This window comes from Vombatus ursinus, unplaced genomic scaffold, assembly GCF_900497805.2.
Source record: "Vombatus ursinus unplaced genomic scaffold, bare-nosed wombat genome assembly UNPS02014799.1, whole genome shotgun sequence".
NCBI lineage: Eukaryota > Metazoa > Chordata > Mammalia > Diprotodontia > Vombatidae > Vombatus > Vombatus ursinus.
Genome location: NW_020954577.1, coordinates 8160786 through 8171491, shown reverse-complemented (window position 1 = coordinate 8171491; position 10706 = coordinate 8160786). Strand labels below are relative to the sequence as shown.

The window sequence follows — 10706 nt, the reverse complement described above, 5'->3', positions numbered from 1 at the left end:
CACACACACACACACACACACACACACACACACACACACACACACACACTTGGGCAAAGGTTCCAAACCCCATCCAAGGGAAGCCATTTCACTGGTGCCATGACTTAGCTCAGTGAGGTGGCCAAGCTTTCCAGATTTTTCTCCAGATAACAGATGATGTCTTCAAAACAAAACAATAATCCATACAATGATAGGGCATTTCCCCTTCCAACACCTCCCCCTTCCCCTCACATTTATCAAAGAATGCTTTTGATTTCCATAGAACAGGAAGAAGCCAAAACCAGCCCACAGGTTAAGGCCTTCTAAAATAAAAATAGGCTTTGTTTAACCCTAGGAAATCCCCTCATTTCCCGTGATTCCTCTTCACTAATTCTCTTTTCCATCAAACCACCTGCTAGCTGTTGTCTCCTATCTACCATTTCATTCCCCGTCCCTCCTCACCTCCCTTGAGAAATCCCCACCTTCCTCCACAGCACAGCTCAGGTGCCCCCGACTACAAAACCTTTTCTTCATCCTGCCCCAGTGGTAGGGTTCTTCCCTCTGGAAATTATTTTGTCTTTTCTTATCTGCAGACATGCTGTAAATCTGCCCCCCTGCCCACCAAAGAACAGAAGTGCTTGGAAGCCCGGGAGTCTCCCTTTGGCCTCCGTATCTCCTATTATGCCTAGCACAGTTTCTTATACTCATATGGGCCTGTGATCTCATCAGTGTGGACATCCCATCCGAAAGCCAAGATGGAAGCCCACCCACACCTACCTGACCAGTTCGGCTCTTCTCCCTGTCCTCCCCTCAGTGAACCCTGGGGGGGAGGGGCCTATCAAACTTGTTGGGGGTGAGGGTCTTCTTCCACGCTCTATGATGTCATGTGGATACCCATGGTGGACACGAGTGCGGTCCACTGGTTACTACTTTCTCTCTTCGCGTGACCGGCCGACACATTTCTTTTATGATACACATACACTCCCTTTCCTTCCCAATTCCCTTTAATGCGAGCACTTCCCATCTTTTGGTTATTTCCGATTTATCCTGTATATATCTATTTTATAGTGGTTTGCGTACTGTCTCCCTCATTAGACTGGGAGCTCCCTGAAGGCAGGGGCTACTTTTGCCTTTCTACATATGCCCAGCACTTAGCACAGTGCCTGGCACATGGTAGGTGCTTAATAAATGTCTATTGGTAGACTGACACACGTATTGTGCCTTAAGGTTTACAAAGCCCTTTGGCAGACCAACTCTGTGAGCTGTGTAGATTATTATTACACCCATTTCCAAAATAAGAAAAAAATGAGACTCAGAGAAATTATGTGACTTCCTCACGGTCACACAGCCAAGAAGTGGGAGAGGGCTGATTTCAAGCCAAGTGGAAGACCCCCACCAAGTCCTGTGGTCAGAATGACAATGCCAGAGGCCACACAGTGCCGCTCAAATTAGAAAGAGAATTTCTACAACAACATCCCCACCAAGAGGACTTGGAAACTCCAAGGGAGGGAGAACTCACTGTCTCTGAAGGAGGCCAATAACGCTTTTGGATGGCTGCTATTATTGTTATTGTATTATTAGTATTTTATTTTTATTTTATTATTACAAATAATAATAATAAGCAAAGTGGGCAAAGTGCTTTAAATACGCTCTCTCATTTGGTCCTCAGAACAATCCTTTAATTTAGATATGATTATTACTCTCATTTTACAGATGAGGTAACTGCGGCTAAGAAGTAAAGTGACTTGTCCAAGGTCATACAGCCACTAAGTATCACGAGTTGAATTCAGGTTTTCCCAACTCCAAGCCTATCGGCTATGCTACCTTGCTGCCTAATAACGACCATTCCCTTTATCATGGCTACATCTACATTTTTGCATTACCCCCCACCTCCCAGCCAGCCCTGACAGCCCTTTACTTCCCATTCTGCCTCTCTGGAGCCAAGCAGAAAATTGTATTTCTCTTCCCATGATAGCCCTTTAACTACTTGAAGACAATAAGCAAGTTACCATTCTTGACTTAAGCATGTATGACTGGGCTTCTAGCACTAAATCTGGGATTCCATGGGTCAACAAAGCTTTGTACTCCCTGCCTCCAAAGCACTACTGGGCTCCCTTCTTCCTCCTCAATCCTGGGTGCGCTCCAGGAATGAAAGGGAAGGATGAGGAAATCAAGATTGCTCAAAAAATTCTGAGTAGAAGGAGATCATAAAAAAGAGAAAAGGACCCACAGGTACAAAAATATTTATAGCAGCTCTTTCTGTGGCGGCAAAGAATTGGAAATTGAGGAGATGCCCATCAATTGGGGAATGGCTGAACAAGTTGTGGTATGTGAATGTGATGGAAGACTATCGTTCCATAAGAAATGATGAGCAGGTGGACTTCAGAAAAACCTGGAAAGACTTACATGAACTGATACAGAGTGAAGTGAGCGGAACCAGAAGAACATCGTATATAGTAACAGCAACATGGTACAATGACCAACTTTGAAAGACTTAGCTCTTTTCAGCAATACAACAATCTAAGATAATTCCAAAAGACTCATGATGGAAAATGCTATCCACATCTAGAGAAAAAACTATGGAGTCTGAATGCGGATGGAAGCAGACTATTTTCCCTTTTTTGGTTTTTTCTTTCTCGTGGTTTTTTCCTTGTGTTCTGATTCTTCTTTCACAACATGACTAATGTGGAAATATATTTAACGTGATTGTACATGTATGGCCTATGTCAGATTGCTTGCTGTCTTGGGGAGGGAGGAGGGAAGGAAGGGAGGGAGAAAAATTTAGAACTCAAAATCTTACAAAAATGAATGTAGAAAACTATCTACATATAATTGGAAAAAGATAAAATACTTTGAGGTACAAAAAAAAAATTCTGGGAAAGAGGTGGACAGCGCACAGTCATACATTGGTTATATTCTAAAATTTCCTTGGTAACAGCCATGTACAGTACAGAATCCATTTCCCCAATATTTCCCAATATTATATGTAGGGATTAGGTCTCTAAGTGAGTCCAAAAAGGTCTACTCAAATGAGGCTAAAATACTAGGCAGAAGCAAAGCAAACAGTAGCACTGCCAAGCTAGTCATTAAAACAGAAAGCAAGAAGACAAGGAAACTAAGTTTTAAAAATTATATAAATCAATACTGACACTTAAGATGGAAACAGGTATCATTCATTGAGGCAATAAATATTGATTTATCAGGAATCCACTTGCTTGGGAACTTGAGAACATCCCAAATTTAGATCACACAGACTCTACCTTCCTAGGATTTATAGTCCAATATGGATGAAGGCAGCAAGATGGTACAGTGGAAATAATGCTGAACCTAGAATTAGGAAGACATGAGTTCAAATCCTGCCTCTGACCCATACTAGCTGTGTGACCTTGGCCAAGTCATTTCACCCCTGAGCTCCAATTTTCCCAACTGTAAAATGGGGAAAATATTAACACCTACTTTGGGGTTGTTGTGAGGACCCAATAAAATAACATGTGTAAAGTGCTTTGCAAAGCTGTATAAATGCTAGGTAAGAGGACAAGCTACAAACACACTACTAGAGGCATTAAATGAAGGATGATAGTAAAGGAAATGGAAACATTCCCAGAGACCCTAAAGAAGGCTTCTGAGTATTTTGAGGCATTTTGGATCTTTCTGTAATAACTGAACAAAAAAAAGGGCAGAGAGCAGAGGGATAAATGGCACGTGGAGGAAAGACTCACTGAAGAAAAATTAACAGGCATAAGCTTGAAAAATTGGAGGAAAAGGAGGAAGCATGGAATGTAAAAGGTCTCCTTGATGAGGATGAAGGAATGTGGTAGGGAAGAGACATCAACTTTAACAGTGCTGCCAGCCACTAGATGGCACCCTCAACCTAGGACAGCTTAGTTGCTGGATAAACAAGGAAATGGTGCATGGGAAGGAGGAGATAGTATGGGTGACCATTTGTAAGTATGGCCTGTTTGGAGAACAAGACGTCTGGAAGGGCCTGTAATACATTACAAACAAAGTGGAAATGATTTAGAGATATTTTGAGGGGGGTTATGAACAATGGTAATATCAAACTCAAACAGAAACCATTTATAAGGAACCGGTGGCCACCTATTGACTTAAAAAACCAAGTATTAACATTATTGATGCTCTATTATGTTTTTTGTTTACTTTCTAAAGTATTTCCCAATTGCATTTTAATGTGGTTCTATAGCCATACTCAGAAGTGTTACCTGCCCTGTGATTGACAGCTCTGAACTACACTGCCGTTCTTCTACATCAGTATAGACAATAACCGTTGACTAAACAACCAACCATTGATTATACATCTTGTAAGTTTGTTTAGGACTCTTGCTTTGCTGTGAAACTTTGGTTCTGCCTCTAAAGATTAGGAGTAGAAGGCAAGGGGAAGGGCCTATACACCCCAAGAAAAAATGTGCTTACCAAGAGGCAACAGGCATCCACTTACAGGTCACATCTTACCACAACTCAGGATATCTCTGTTCCTCTTCCCTAATCACCTTTTGGCATCAGTTCGGCTACAGTCTTAACACCTATGACCTTACTTCTCTATCTCCTCCCACTCACCAATGGCTAAACAAGGTCGACACGAGAGGAAACCTAAATCGATCTATTAAATTTCTGCAATCAAATAAACCATGGAATCTTAGGAGCTGGAAGGGACCTCAGAGGTCATCTTCACTACCCGTGGCTTAGTTTAGTAGAAGGCTTGCAGAGAAGCAACCCAAAGATGTTAATTATTCATATCACACCTGTCCTTGTTTACTGAAGATAACAGAGATCTGGCTGCAAATATATCCTGATAAACCAGTATCCTGTTTAGCAGGCATGAAGAGAGAAGGTTTGGGATTCTCTTTCAGGTAGTAAGCTAGAGAAATTCAAGGTTTTCTCCCCTTTTTCCTTACTCTGAACCTTGAATGTACCATCCTCCACCAAAGTTCTTCCCTGATGCCTCATTGTTGAGTGTAGATGACCTTGACTACTGAATGAAATCCTTGAGGGTAAGATCTGCTTTATCCTTGTCTCTCCAGAGTCTAACACAGAGCCTGGAAGGTAAATACTTGTTGAGCCTGAGTCTCAATGACTATGAAAAGGATCTGGAACTTTGGAAGGTCCCTCTAAGCTGGTTTCAATTACTAGTCAAGGCCTGTCTCAGAGAACCAGCCTGGCTAAGGGCAGAGAGGCTGAGGGTAAGCTTACACACCAGAGTATGAATAGTTTCTCACTATAAAAACTCATGAAAATGCCATTCAGGCACACATCAAGTGTAACCATGAATCAATAACTATAATCACACTTGTAATAAGAAAACTGAGACTCCATATCTTTTTTTTTTTAACATTTCAGAAAACAGTATTTCTAGATACATACTATGAGTAAGCATTATCTGTCTCAACAATGACTGATAAGGTCCTCAGCAACAGGGCCTATTATACTCAGTTAATGCCAGTCATTAGACATGCAAAAATAGTACAGCGGTTACAAAACAGAAAAACATTATCTTGATGAAGGAGGAGTCAGTAGGTACTAACAGAGCCCGAGACTCTCCCCGGCATGGGAGTCAGGAAAGCCTAGGTTCAAATTGCGTCCCTGACACTTCTTAGCTGGTTTGATCGTGGACATGTCTATAAAACTCTCTGAACCTGTTTCTTCATCGGTAAAATGGAGAGAGTCTCTGTGGAACCTACCACACAAAACTGTTGGGTGACAAAAAAGAGAAGAAATGTGAAACACACTGCTGCAGAGGCAGCAGGATGCCCACATGGACAGACCAGAGTTCCAATCCTGCCTCACCCTGAGGAGCGGGAGCCTGACACTCAGTTTGCTCTTCTGTAAAATGGGGATAATTGCGGCACCTCCTTCACCAGGTTATTATGTGGATCGAATGAGATAAAATATGTAAAGTTCTTTGCAAACTTTGAAGTGCTAGACGTGTGAGTGTGTGTGTGGATGGGTGTGTGTGAGAGTGTGTGTATGTGTGTGTCTTTATCAGTGTGTGTGAGTATGTCTGCGTGTGTGTGAGTGTATATGTTTCTCTGTGTGTGTGTAATAATACTGTTATTAGACATTCTTACTTCATTCTCATCTTTTTTTGACAGAGATAGTCTGAGGACAAGTCACTAAACTGCTTTCATTCTTCTCTTTTAACACACTGTGGCCACTACCCAGGGCCCATCTGCACTTTGCACCTGAACAAGAGCACTGGGGAATGCCAGCTTGGCCAGTTCAGATGCCTTGAAAGCGTCTACTGGGCAATTCCAGCCCCAGAAAGGACAGACAGCAGGACGTGGACCACTTCCTGGAGCCCAGGTCACTGCGTCTTGTTCTTTATCCGGGGAGTTTGACAGGAGCTTTTACTATTTTGAAGACAAAAGGACTCTTGTCACTACACGTCTCCAACATGGAGTCTATAATTAATGATGAATTAGTGGACTTGAGGGGCACCGGTGAAGGCTGGCCATAGGGTGTCAGGATGATCTGAGTTGAAGTCCTGCTCGCAACACACGCTGAGTCACGTAGCCATGGAGAAGTTAACGTATCAAGGCCCTGGACTCTTTGAGATAACAATGATAATAATAATAATAATAATAAACAAGGCACCGATATGCATCCAGGAAAGGAGTTTCCTACGTGAATAAAATCACACATCCATAGCATAAATCTAGACATACTGGGCTGAATGGAAAGCTAAAGACAGTCAACCAGCGTCATGTCATTTTTATGACCCTCTCTCTCCCCACCAAATGAATTAGTTATAAAGGGACCTTTTGGAATAGCCCTCTGGTCCTTATTAAGGACTGGAATTTCATAGCCATATTGGAGATTTAGAGATCATCTCCACCAAACCTTTCATTTGACAAATAAGACAAATGACATGATTTGTGCAAGTCACCAGGCTAGTTAGTGGCAGAACGAGGAGAGACTAGGGTCAAAGGACTGAGGGGTGAACGGAAACTTCCATCTCCCCTCTATGATGTATACAGAGGTTTGTATACATGCTGTCTCTCCCCTGTTAAAATATAAGCACCGTGAAGGAAAGGAATGTTTTGGCCTTTCCATATATCCTCAGTAAATGCTTATTGGCTAATTGATATAGTTCAACCCCTTCAGTTTATAAATGAGGAAACTGAGGCCCAGCAAGGTAGAGACTCCTCCAAAGTCACCTGGTGGCAGAATCCAAATTGGACCTCCCCAGTCCTTAGACTTCTTGCCGCATCAGCACACCAAGGGTTCCTGATTCCTACATTTTTATTTTTATCTTGAAAGCTAATAACACAATCACACCTTAAATTGGTAACAGGGGCCAACTGTTTACAAAATGCTTTTACATATGTAGTAGGATTCCAGCCTGGACCTGAGATTTCCTGAGCCTTAGAAAGTTTCGTAGGGACCAAGAGGGCTGGCAGTCAGAGGTGAGACTCGAACCCAGGTTTTCTGTCCTCTGCGTCCAGCTCTCTCTATCTGGGAGACATATGTAAAAGGGGTCAGGGCTTAATACACATTACTCAGAGTTGCAGGAAGAGGCAGATAAGGGTTGCCCAGGATGGGCAGGCATGAATGGGTTATGAACTCTGTCCTTGCTGGAAATACTAAAATCTATGAGCTCAGGAATGGATCCAGGCTCCCATTGATTAGCTCCTCCAAGCAGCCAGCCCTGGGGAATTGACGGGGAAGCCGAATCTCAGAGGGGTGAAGAGATATGGTTTGCCTGGTTGCCTCCCTGACTCCTGCATCCCCAGACCCACCCATAGTATGAGGAAGTAACTAGCCCCTGGAATCAGACACCCCATGACTTCTCTGGTCTCCCTGGTTCTAACATCAGGCCACTGGGTAGGATCATGTGGTGGGTTTGGCTATTGCCTCAGGCCAGAGGCCAAGCTTATGGGAAGGAAGATGGGGAAAATCAGAGATGGCAAGCTGGGGAAGGGAGAGGGCAGAATCAAGCCTTATGCAGGCATTTCCTTCCCTAAGTCACTAGCCAAAGCAATTTCAACCCCCTTCAAGACCTCCAGCAAGGTATTAAAACAATAAACCAGCAAAGACTCCCCAAGGTAAATGTGACAACCTGAGGTCACACAGCCCTTGATAGGAATAAGAACGTGGGTTTGGCCTTCTCAAACTCTAAGGAAGTAGGTCGGGTCCAGGGTGATCTCCGGGTCTGACCAGGTACCACTGCCTTCTAAAGAAGACCAGACTGAGAATGGAGAAGACATAGGGACACAGAGTTTGGGAGGTTGGGGGGGGGTGCCTCCAATTACGCTACAAAGAAGAGACAACAGCATCAAAGGTTGCACGAAGCTCGGGATTCCAGAGATGCCCGGCTCATACGTTCCGAAGCAAGGGGAAAGCCCCAAAGGGGATCCCATACCAACCACGCCCCAGAAAGGTCTATTTCCTGCACTCTGAACGTCTGAGCCAAGGATGAGTTTGGGGAAATGGTGGGTCGTGCAGCCGGGATCCTAGTACGGGTCACCCCCAGCAGGAGGCACACCTTTTCTTTGGGGCAGGGTGGGGCACCTCATGGGCACATGCCAGGTCCGCCAATTCGGCGGATATGGTAAATCCCCTGGGCTCGGACCCTGAATTCCTGAGATTGCTGGTGCACGGCGGACCCTCCCCTCTCCCCCCGAGCGCGCAGCTCCGTCCCCACCCCCAACCCATGGAAGTAGCGAAAGCTGGGCACCTCGCCCCCAGAGGGGGATCTACAGAGAAGCTGCCAGTGCCTTGGCATCCGGCATGGGGCGGGGGGCCTCCAGCCTGGTACGGTCCCTACCCCTCTGCCCACCTCCTCCCGGTGCATCGGTGCCCAGGGGCGAGCCGTGGGCAAGGCGGCTCCCGTGGCCCCAGCGGCAAGGATCGGGGGGCCGCCCCAGGCTCGGCTGCCGCTGCCGCTCTGGCCCCCACCGGCGGCAGCCCCGCGGGCGGGGGCGCCAGCTGGCCCAGGCTCCGGGGAGTAAGGCAGCCGGCTAGAAAGGCAGACTCGGAGACGTCCAGCCAGCCCGGATCGAGCCTGATTGTGCCTGGGTCTCGGTCCCGGCGCGGGCCCTGGTTCCGTTCCCAGCTCCCCCACCCCCACCCCAAAGCCGACACCGGCCAGGGCCCCCTCTTACCTGCCTGCCCGTAGCCGCCTCGGGCGCCCGCCGAGGCCAAGGTTAAGAGCGCCTGGCAGGGTGGCAGCCGAGGAGGTGCGCGCCTCTGGCCATCGCCGCTTCTCCGGACGTGGGGCCGGATCCAGCGGCCGTGGCCACTGCCCCTCTCGGCTCAGCCGGGCCGAGCCACGCGCTTCGCCCCTCTCGCACCCGGGGCCGGCGAGGCCCGTGGAGCCAGCGGTGCCAGCGCGGGCGGCCAACTCCCAGGCGGCGCCCCCGGCTTTGGCCACAACTTCTTTGCGAGCTCAGCCTGGCCTGGCGGGCTGGGGAGGGCGGAGCCCGGCAGGCCGGGGGCGGGGCGCGAGCACCCAGGGGGGGCGGGGCCCGAGCACCCAGGGGGGCCGAGGCACGCGCTCTGCCACCAATAAGGGTGCGCCTCTCAGCAAGGAAGGACGGGGGGGGGGGGGGGGATTCCATGACGTAGTACAGGGAGCTCTGGCCTCTCCCTGGGGCCAGGTAGGCGCAGAGGTGGAGGAGCGGGAGGAGTGGGAGGAGGGGTCCACCGATGCCAGGGTCCTAGATCCGGAGCGGATAGGGACCCCGGGGGCCACATAGTCCAGTCCATTGGTTGCATAAATTGGGACATTAAAACCCACAGAGGTGAAGCGATCACCCAGGTAGTGAGCATCGGAGGTGAAATTTGAACCCAGGGCCTCTGACTCCAGGCACAATGTTCCTGTCACTGTACCGGGCTGGAGGGGTAGGTTTGGGGGTAGGGTTTTCCCTCTTAAGGAAACAGGGGCCACCAGAGAGACAGATATGGAGGGGGGAGACAGATGTGGGCCAGAAGATTTGCTGGGGTTGAGGAGAACGCTTGGAATATCCCCAGGGCCAGATGTGGCATCCAGAGATGATGCGCGGGCAGTCATGAGGAATTGGGATTGTTGAGACGGGAAAAGATGTGATAAAACTGGAGGCAAAAGGGGGAATTAGGGGGTAGGCAGGTGTGGGAACAGAGGGAGCAACAGATGTGGCGAAAGAGATTCGAAAGAATGCAGATGTGGGGGCCGCTGGCTCGGATCTGAGAGTCGCTGTACCCTGCAAAAACTGTGCGTGTGTGTGTGGGTGGATGGGTGTGTGTGGGTGTGGGTGTGTGTGGGTGTCGGGGGAGGGAGATCAATAGGATGGTGTGTCCAGCAGTTCATAGGCTAATTGGGGGCCAGGAAGGAAAATCCAGATGTGCCCAAGGCACCTAAAAATGAAAGAACTCTCCAGCATAAGCAGTTTGCATTTACAAACCTCAAAAGACTCCCCCACTACCCAATGGGGGGAAGGGGACAGGAGGGAGGGGCAATGGAACTTCCGTTTCACTGCTGGAGGCAAGGTTCTTCCCTTCCCGGAGTCAGTCTCCCTGTCCCCATTGACATTCCCATTCCCGATTTCTCTAGGATACTTTAGTTTTGAGCTGTGTGATGCCTCCTTCACCCCCCACTCTCCCCCATGCGGAAGGGATCGAGGTAAGGGCAAACCAGGGCGTGCCTGAGTAGCCAAAGTGGGCTACTTCGCCGAGGACAGTCTCCCGGCCTCGGAATTCCAAGAAGATTTCAAATCAAAGGATTCTAGGATCGG

General features: G+C 47.8%; 1 protein-coding gene across 8 annotated transcripts in view; it reads right to left on the bottom strand.

The window, feature by feature from the left end:
- Positions 1-9202, bottom strand: part of OSBPL3 (oxysterol binding protein like 3) — a 151881-nt gene extending 142679 nt beyond the window's left edge. For all 8 annotated transcript variants that reach the window (XM_027872133.1, XM_027872138.1, XM_027872136.1 and 5 more), the window contains exon 1: positions 9099-9202. The gene's annotated coding sequence lies outside the window, so the exon portion shown is untranslated. The remainder of the gene's footprint in view (positions 1-9098) is intronic.
- Positions 9203-10706: the final 1504 nt, after the last annotated feature.